This window comes from Mus pahari, chromosome 15, assembly GCF_900095145.1.
Source record: "Mus pahari chromosome 15, PAHARI_EIJ_v1.1, whole genome shotgun sequence".
NCBI lineage: Eukaryota > Metazoa > Chordata > Mammalia > Rodentia > Muridae > Mus > Mus pahari.
The window spans coordinates 1,014,032-1,024,208 of NC_034604.1; the positions used below are offsets into that span (position 1 = coordinate 1,014,032).

Here is a 10,177-nt window from a genome sequence, read left to right on the forward strand (position 1 = left end):
CTGCTGAGGGTCTTGTATGTGTGCTGTGCCTGCTGAGGGTCTGGTGTGTGTACTGTACAAGCTGAGGGTCTGGTGTGTGTACTGTACCAGCTGAGGGTTTGGTATCTGCTTCCAAGATAGCAAGATGCGTCCCTGCCACACAACCTGCCAGCCTAACTTCAATCTCTGGGGTTCACAAAGAGAAAACCAATTGCCAAAACTGTCCTCTAACCTCCACCTCCACCGGTGCATTGTGGTATATGCACATACACAAACAATCTAAATGTAACAGAACTTGGAGCCTTCCTACTGCTGGAGGGAGTTAAGGCTGTGTCCACACATGGTGAAGGAAGAGCAGCGGCAAGCAGGCCAAACACTGCATGATGCCTCTCCATCACATTTGTAAGGACTTGTGAGGATCCTTCAAGGCTTCACTTCTCAAAGCCTACCCCGTTGTCACTCTCACATGGCGTGAAGCAGGTGACTAGGACAAAGCAGGCCTGGCATATCAGAGAAATGAGTTGGGGTCCAGCAAGATGTCTCAGTGGGTAAAGGCACTTGCCTTCCAGCAAAAGCTGAAGACCCTACTTCAGTCCCTGGGCTGTACCTGGTAGGAGAGAACAGACTCCCTCCAATGTGCTCTGACCTCTAAACCTTGGCCGTGATGCATGTGTACGCATATACATAATAATAATGACAAAAATATAATTTAAATATAAAAACAACAACAACAAAACCCAGCTAGCCAGCTAGTGAAGAGGGGGACTGGAAATCTTCCCCTCTGTGCCCTCACGTCACAGAGCACGGGTGAAAAGTGTGTGCAAATAGCCAAGCCTGTGATGCTGGGAAACAAACACCTGAAGGTCTTGCTGCTGGGGGTGCTTTAGTGCAGCACTTCTCAACCTGTGGGTGGAGACTCCTCTGGGGGTAGACTGACCCTTTCACAGGCCATCAGAAAACACAGATGTTTACATTATTATTCATAACAGTAGCAACATTGAAGTTATGAAGTAGCAATAAAAATAATTTTATGGTTGGTGGTCACCACAACATGAAGACCTGTCCTAAAGGGTCACCGCAGCTTTGGGAAGGTTGAGAGGCGCTGGTTTATTGAGTAAGAGAATTTGATGTATGTGTTTGTCATTTTCCTATTCCTCTAACAAAATACCACAATCAAGGCAACTTAGAAAAGAAACTGTTTAATTTAATTACATTGTGAACCTCGAGATTGTGTGTTTACTGTTATTTATAGTAAAAACCCATCATTAATAATAAAAACCTGTAATTATTTGTGGTGTGGCTCAGTCTTAGCACACACCTTTAATCCAAGAGCTTTCTGCTTGAATATTATAAACAAATTTAGATAAAGTCAACCATAGGTCAAATGTGAAGCAATCAATCAATTGTCAGGGAGTGAACATAGAATTATTAAGAAAAATCATAAAGAGCGAGAGTCAGGAAAACTGATAGAGAGATGCACAGGAAGTAGAAGGGAGGGACATTCAGTTTGAAGGGCATTCAGTTTGAAGGGCTTTCTTTCTGAGATGTCCCCTGAGGAAGAGGAAGTGCTTTCTCTGCCTCTCTCCCCTAACAGACTTTCGCCCCAGCATCTGGCTCTGGAGTTTTCATTAGTAAAAATCTAAGTATTGAGATTTTGTTTAAAACAAACAAGAACAAAAACCAGGGGCCCACAGTTTCAGAGTGTCAGAGTTTATTTGTTGGGGAACATGGCAGCAGGCAAGCATGCAGGTAGGCATGGCACTGGAGCAGTCGCTGAGAACTCACACCTAAGAGGCAAAGAGAGGCACACAGAGTGGCATTAATGTTTTTAAACTTCAAAGCCCTCCCTTACTGACTCACCTCTTCCAACAAGCCAACACCTCTTGATCCTTCTCAAACGGTTCTATCAACTGGGGACCAAATATATTTAAGCAAGTAAGTTCATGGCGGTCACTCTCATTCAAACCACATTGTACAAAACCTACAGACCTGAGTTCAAAAATCAACACCCATGTAAAAATCCAAGCACGGCCACACCTGCTTAAAACTTCAGGACTGAGGGGTGGAGATAGGAAGGGTTCTGGGACATGCTGGCTGCCAATCTAGATCCAGATTCAGTGAAAGACCTTGTCTCAAAGGAATAAAGTGTGTGTGTGTGTGTGTGTGTGTGTGTGTGTGTGTGTGTGCGCGCGCGCGCGCATGTGTGTTTGTATCACACTCACACATACCAATCTCAATGCTTTGCACAGCATTTGCTATGGCTTCTAAGTCTTTCCCAGCCTTGACACACATCCTTTCTTGATAAGCTGTTTTTATTCTGCTACTTTCCACATGTCTAATTTTTTGTTCAGAGTCACAAGAGTCTGGAAACCCTGGTAAGCCCCGTCCACATTCTGGTGTCTGAAGCTAGTAGGAGACAGATATTTATATCTGTTCCCTCCATTTCCCACATTCCCTGATTGCTTGTGTGTGCATGCACATGTGAGTATGTTTGTGCATGCATGTGTTCATGTGTGTTACATGTTTATATGCACACTTTTACATACATCTACAAGCAGTGAGTGCATGTGTGTGAACTTGCATAGTTGTGGAGGCACAAGACTGGTGGTGAAAATCTTCCTTTGATGCTGCTTGCACCTTATTTATTAAGGCAGGGTCTCTCAATCAAGTACACAGCCTGCTAGTCTTGTTAGTCAGTTTGTTTTGGGGATCTTAGTGGCTGAAATTAGAGGTGAACCACTAATAAATACCACCTGATATTTACCTAGGTTTGGAAAGATCCAAATTTGGGTCCTTAAACTTGAGTGCTTAACCAACCATCCTTTTTTTTTTTTTTTTTTTTAATTTAATTTTATGTGTCATATCTGGCAGAACATTTTTCCCACTTAGAACAGAAATGCTTCCATTTACCTGTTTCACAGTCATGAGGTGTCTTAAAAGACACAAACCAGATAAAAATAGCATTCAGAAGTGTGGTGGCTCATGCCTGTAGTCCCAGCATAGGATCATGAGTGAGAGGCTAGCTGAGCCACACAGCCAATGATAAATCTTCAAGGCTGAAAATCAAGACCCTTTCTCAACAAATAATAAAGTCACATTACATTTGAACTGAATTACATTTTGAACACTTGACCACCCCAGGCACCCTCCTGAGTAGTTTGGACAGAGTATCTTACCTCCTCTCACCTTTCAATAACCCTAAGGTGTGAACCTCTACTTTCCTGTGGGATTTAAGAGAGTTTAAAGACAAATCCAAAGGAAGCCACCATGTACATCTGGCCTTAAAATCAAACAAACAACTTCCCGCATCCACAGGCGTGGGACAAAGCCACTGCACAGCTGGTTCCTGCATCCACAGGCATGTGGGACAAAGCCACTACACAGCTGGTGTTTCTCTACAGTGTCTGGGAGGAAAGTGGGGCTGCTTTGCATTGCTTGGGGGACTCTCCAAGATCAGAAGTGCTGTTCTAGGTGCTGTTCTGAGCCCCTTCCGTGCTAAGGCCCCCTGATCTTCAGCCCTGACCTCTCAAGTGCTGGGCTTTTGCGCATGTGCCCTACCTCAGCTCTTTTTTTTTCTTTTTAATTATTATTTTCTTTATTTACATTTCAAATGCTATCCCGAAAGTTCCCTATACCCCCACCCCCACCCCTGTTCCCCTACCCACCCACTCCCACTACTTGGCCCTGGCCTTCCCCTGTGCTGGGTCATATAAAGTTTGCAAGACCAAGGGGTCTCTCTTCCCAATGATGGCGGATTAGGCCATCTTTTTTTTTTTTTTTTTTTTTTTTTAATTATTATTTTCTTTAAACCTCAGCTCTTTCATTTTGCTCTTCTGAGAAGAGATATTCTGAAGGAACATTGGTTCCTGTGTGCCTTTTGAGGAGGAGACCTGCTTTTCTTTCTTTAGTCCTGTATGATCAGAAAGGACAACCTGAAGGACTGTGGACCTTTTAGGTGGGAGGCATAACTGGATCACTGAAAACAGGTCTTTAGGGGTTACAGTCTAGCCCCTTCCCCCACCCCAGCACACTCTCTGTGTCTGATCCACCAAGATGTGAACAAGTTGTACCAAAAGATGCCTGCCATCACCAACCAAGCTACTCCAACCTCCATGGTCTTCCTGCTGTGAGAGTCTCTACCAAGTGAGCTGAAGTAGACCCATCTCTCTTTAGCTGCTCTTTAGATACTCTGTTTCCACAAGAAAGTGATGAGTCAAGTCCAATTGCCTTGGCTTGCCTCCTAACCAAAACGCTATGGGTTTGGGACTCAAGAAAGATACACCGAGACACGCTGTCCTTTGGGGAAAGATGTTATTAGAAGATTTAGTAAGGGCATAGACAGATGGACAGACAGCAGCACAGCAGGGGCTCTGATGAGATTTGAGGCCCAGGAGGCAGTCAGGATTCCTTTCTTATAGGTCTCCAGAGAAAAGGTGTGGGCTTCACCGGGGGAACCAGGCCATGCCGTCTCCGAGTCCCAGGCTTATGGGAAAGCAAAGGGATTTCTGGGCAAAGAACATGTAAGGCACATCTAATTGAGGGGTACCCATAAGAGGGATGAGAAGAGATGTGGGGTGAGGGGTGTGTCACAGCCAGCAGCCTGAGGAGTCTGTTTATGAACTCCTCTGCAGGCTCCCCAAAGCTTTCTGTTTCTCCTGAGCAACAAGGATCAAAATCAAGGACTGAGAATGGAGCTTGCAGGCAGACAGGACTTGAGCAATGTCTGCTCTGGGATTTCGACAGGAATTATCACCTGGGACATTTCCTTTAGCAAAGTGTAGGCTTGCGACTATGAAACGTGAGTTCTACAAAGGCTGAGGGGACTACAACTAGAAACTTCTCACCAAGAGAAAGAACTTGTTCGAGCTACATCACTGCCCCTATTTTCCTGGTCCCCATAATCTGGGCAAATCACTTAATCTCACACCAGATCTTGCTGTCTTTGTTTACATTAAAGGAAAAAATAAAAGTGATTTTTTTTTCATTTTTCTTTTTCTAATATCAGCAGGAGGAAAATGAAATCAATTCTGTACACATTCATATGGAGCTTTTGAAAAGTAAAACATTTTTACTTACTGGTTAGTTTTGTAATGTAAAGCATGTAATTAGCATATTAATTATATAATAATGTGCTAGCCTTGCTTTATCTTTGAGTAAATTTAGCAGGATTAAGTGTCTGAGAGTACTCAGCTAATACACAAAGCCAAAGTTCTAGCCCCTGTTTACTGACCTCAAGATGATGTAGCCACTAAAAACAAACGGTCCCCTGGCTTGATTCAGTGTGAAGGAGTCACCCATGACTGCTGCAGGGCAGGAAGACACCCTTACTCTCTCCCCACATCTGTGCACATGCTTGCTGTCAGTCACAGCAGGTCCTCCTCCCTCTCCTGCTGCTTGAACCTCACTGGAAGTCAGCTGCTGCCCTGCTCCTCACTGCACCAACCTCCTAGCCAAGATTCCCTGAGCATCATCACCAGGCATAGGTGTCTGCGCAGGGCTGAATAAGATGCATCTTCCTGGCTCCAGTTAATTAACGGTGAGAAACTTTCTGAGGTCCCCACCTCACTCCCAGATGAGATTCATCATTTCCCTCCAAAATTTAGTTTTGGCATTGATGTGGACAGGTCTTCAGCGTAAGCAGAGATCTTCGAGGTGACTTAACACACTCACTTTATAAATGCTGAAAATGGGGGAGCACTTCCTTAAATTAGGGAGCTCACCATAAGTTCATGCTCATTTTCTTGGAAATGTAAATCTGATTGCAAAACAGTTTGTGGTTATATAGACATTCTGGGAAATCAAAACAACGATGCTGACTTACTCCCAGCCCTATGCCGTGGCCAGCAAAACCTGCCTCTACTGCTTTCATCTGCTTCATTCTGACTTTCTTTACTATGCACAAACATTAGCATTTCACTATCTATAATCCTAGTTATAGCTTCTAAATTAACCATGTTGGCTGGCAAGATAACTCAGCAGATAGAGGCATTTGTCACTGTGCCTGGAGCCCTGAGTACAATCTCTGGGACCTGCATAATAGAGAGAGAGAGCAGACAACTGTACATTTTACTTTGGCCACCAGAAGAGTGCTATAGTGCATGTGCACACACATGTATAAACACACACAAATGTGCACATACACATACACACAAATGTATCCATGCACAAATGTACACACACACATATATATACACACACAAATAAATAGAATAAAAGTATTAAAATAAATAAAATTAACTTTGCAAGTAAGAATTACAAGTATGCTATTTGATTTGATTTTTTTGTTTTACTTTGAGACAGGACCTAGGGCTGGAGAGGTGGCTTAGGGGTTAAGAGCACTGGGTACTTTTGCAGAGGCCTGGAGTTCAGGTCCCAGACACTATAAGGCAGCTCAGAACTGGTTGTGACTCTAGCCCCAGGGAAACAAACACCTTCTTCTAGCACCAGGCAAACGTGGTGCACAGCTATACATGAAGGCAAAATACCCCTACACATGTGAAAAAGATCCACAAAGACCAAGACAGAAAGGTAGGTTTTAGACTGGTAGCTCTGCCCTCCCTAGAGTTCAATACAGAGACCAGACTGGTTTCAAACTCCTTATGCTGTCTCTCTCTGCCTCTCAAATATAGAAATTGTGCCTGAGCCCAGCTCTCACTGGGCCATTTTAAAAGCAACTTGCTCATTTATGCATGCTTGCAGTGAGAGTTGAGTGTGACATGTCCATTGCTGGGGACAACAGTACACAAAACTCAATGGCCTACAGCTGGACCAGAGAGATTGGACAGATAAAGAGAATGTGTAAGACCACAGCATGAGACACACTTTCTGTGAGACACGTGCCCTGGAGGTTGTAGACTTGAAGAGAGTGAAGGGTGGGGACTGATGTGGGTCAGAAAACAGTAGAAGTCAGTCTTTGGGACCTAGGAATCCCACCGATTACCACTGTAACAGAATGATGTGCTAAGATGTTCCTCTGTGGAGTTCCCACTAACATGCTGGGAAAGACTCCAGCCAAACACCTAGCTTTCCAGATTCCTCACCCCCACCACATCCTGTGCTGGTGAAGTTTGGAAAGCATAGCTTCCCATGTTGAATCCCACACACAGAGATGCAGATATCTGCTTGCCTAGCAGGAGCTCTGTGCTTTGGGAAAGTGATTTCCTCCTGGCTCTGGACACTTTGCAGGCATGCTTGCTATTTCAATGTTAAAGATTTAAAAAGTAGATTGTATAGTTTTAAAATGTCACATTGAGAAGCCGTTCGACCTCTCCCATGCAGGAACACAGTAGGTTGATGATGGTTGGTTTTCCTTTCAACACATCAGGGCAAGAGTTACTAACAGAAACCCCAGATCTGTGCGTGGAGAAACCAGGTCAGCAACTTAGCAGGCCAAAGCTGTATCAGTATGGTTTTTCTCTTTAAGATATGAAACCTTCTGGCTTCCTTCAGAGCCTCTTTTATTACATTCTCTTTATTGCATCACGAGGTCTGTGGAGTTTCATTTTTACTATGTGAAGTGGATTATCCCACTGCAAATCTCCCTTGAGTTCTTGGAAAAATATGTGAGCTTGATAAGCAGCAGGACATTTTAAAGGAAATACCCAACTAAGAAATGGTCGTTTGCAGAGGCCCTGGCGACATCCTAAAAGGTCAGGTTTAAGATCATGTTTTTGTGTCTCAGGGACCTCCAATGGGTGATTACTGTTTCACACCATGGAATAGCTAAGGGAAAACACAGGCTTTAATATCTTTGAGCCTTTCATGAGGCTTCTTAAGCAGATACCATACAGCAAAGAGAAATAGCTGAACTTAAATGAGTATACTTAAAATAGCTGGGTTAAAACTGTGAGCTAGGGGCTGGTGAGGTGGCTCAGCCAGTAAAGTGCTTGTGTTACAAACATGAGGACCCTGAATTTGAGCCCCAGCACTACCCTGTGCATTTACATATGTGTACATGGGTCACAAAACTAGAAAGGGGATGTGATTGGGGAGAGGGAGATCTTCAGGGAGGAGGGAAATAGAGAGGGTAATGAAATGCATGTGATGAGAAAGCAGAACACTTAATCCCCAGCATTAGCTGAGGAAAAAAAGGGAACAGAGAGGGAGCATACACTGAGAAGGGAGTACACACTGGGAAGGAGCACACACTGGGGAGGGAGCACACACTGGGGAGGGAGCACTCACTGGGGAGGGAGCACATACTGGGGAGGGAGCACTCACTGGGAAGGGAGCAGTCACTGGGGAGGGAGCAGTCACTGGGGAGGGAGCAGTCACTGGGGAGGGAGCACACACTGGGGAGGGAGCACTCACTGGGGAGGGAGCACACACTGGGGAGGGAGCTGTCACTGGGGAGGGAGCACTCACTGGGGAGGGAGCACTCATTGGGGAGGGAGCACACACTGGGGAGGGAGCTGTCACTGGGGAGGGAGCACTCATTGGGGAGGGAGCACACACTGGGGAGGAAGCACACACTGGGGAGGGAGCACACACTGGGGAGGAAGCACACACTTGGGAGGGGTCACTCATTGGGGAGGGAGCACACACTGGGGAGGGAGCACACACTTGGGAGGGAGCACTCACTTGGAAGGGAGGACTCACTGGGGAGGGAAATGAATGAGACCAAAGTATGATGAAAAAAGCCATGATGCAACTAATGGCTTTGCACATAAACTTAAAGAATTAAAATGTAAAAGAGAAAAGACAGCAAAATATCAAAGTGGCAAGAATGTGCTGAGTACTTCCTTACTCTGTGTTCCTTTCACAGACTTGGCAGTATAAGTTCAAGCTCTCATGATTTTAAGTTGGCTTCTCATTAAAGGCCAGCATGCTTAGCATGTACCTGGGTCTCATCACCAACACCTCCCAAAGTAGAAGTCTGTCAGCACAAGTGTCCAGAGGAGTGAACGAAGCACAGGAAGAGACAATGAGCCAGCCTCTCAAGTGAGTGCTCTCATCTGCAAACAGACCTTTTCCCTGTCCCCTGGGAAAAGAGACATAATTATCCACAGGTTTTTCACATTTTTATTGTCCCTCAATGACTTACTATTAAAATTCACACACACACACACACACACACACACACACACACACACACACACCAACAACAACTTCCCACCAAAGCAGTTTCTTTTAAAACTTTTGTGTGTATCTGTATGTGCTTTTGTGATGGTTTGAAAGAGAAATGTCCCCCACAGGCTCATGTATTTAAATGTGTGATCCCCAGTTGGTGGTACTGTTTGGGGTGGCTGTGGAACTTCTCTATGGGAGTCTTGCTGAAGGAGGTACATCACTGGGGACAGGCTGGGGTTATAGCCTTACCTCACCTCCAATTTGCTCTCTATTTCCTGTGTGTGACTGAGATGCAATCTCTAAGCTTCCTATTCCTGCCCCCATGCCTACTCACCATTATGAACATCTAGCCTCATAAACTGTCTTCCTCAAGTTGTTTTTGCTCAATGTTTTATCACAGTAAGGAAAAGTAACTTATATAGCCTATTGTTGTGTGTGTACCAGCTGCGTGCAGGTCCACTTGAAGAGCACAAGAAGGCACCAGGACGCCAACAGCTGAGCTTAGGCATGGCTGTAAGCACCTTTTGTGGATACTTGGAACCCAATGCCCATCTTCTGCGAGAGCATAAGGATTTCTTTACCACTGAGCCACCTGAATTAGGCCCCACCAAAATTTTCTGGACCCTAGTGGTTCAGAAAATACAAAAATGGGTGTCAAATAATGTTGACACCCGTGATAGATGAAATGTGATACAGTTTGGGGGCCTGTTAACTAAACAACAAAACAAAATGCTTAGACCTGTGATCTACTAGTATAATTAGTTATGTACTAAGTGTAGTGTGTTTTCTATTATGTGTAGCATTGAGAGACTGTGAGTGTATGCTTTTCTAATTGGGTGGGTTTCTAAAGGTGGAGTTACTGGATCGTGAATAGTCTTAAGACATAGTTGTCACAAACTCAGTCAACCCTGGTTTAGAACACTCACTTTAACCTTGATCGGTTTACTTAATCTTTTCAAGTTTGCTTTCCATAGAATGGGGTACATAATAACATCTTCAGTTACAGTTAGTCACAGTACAGTACTGTCAATAATAAGATCAATGGAAAAGTAAATTATCTTTATCAGTGTCCCGCGCTACCTTCCCGCCAGCAAGAAATGACGCGGCACACAAACAGGATCCTTCTACA

At 44.6% G+C, this 10,177-nt stretch overlaps 1 long non-coding RNA gene across 1 annotated transcript in view; it reads left to right on the forward strand.

Moving 5' to 3' along the window:
- The window catches only part of LOC110332849, an 18,423-nt gene extending 8,610 nt beyond the window's left edge, over positions 1-9,813 (forward strand). The window contains exons 3-4 of the long non-coding RNA XR_002381041.1: positions 8,744-8,919; positions 9,503-9,813. This is a non-coding gene — a long non-coding RNA (uncharacterized LOC110332849). The remainder of the gene's footprint in view (positions 1-8,743; positions 8,920-9,502) is intronic.
- Positions 9,814-10,177: the final 364 nt, after the last annotated feature.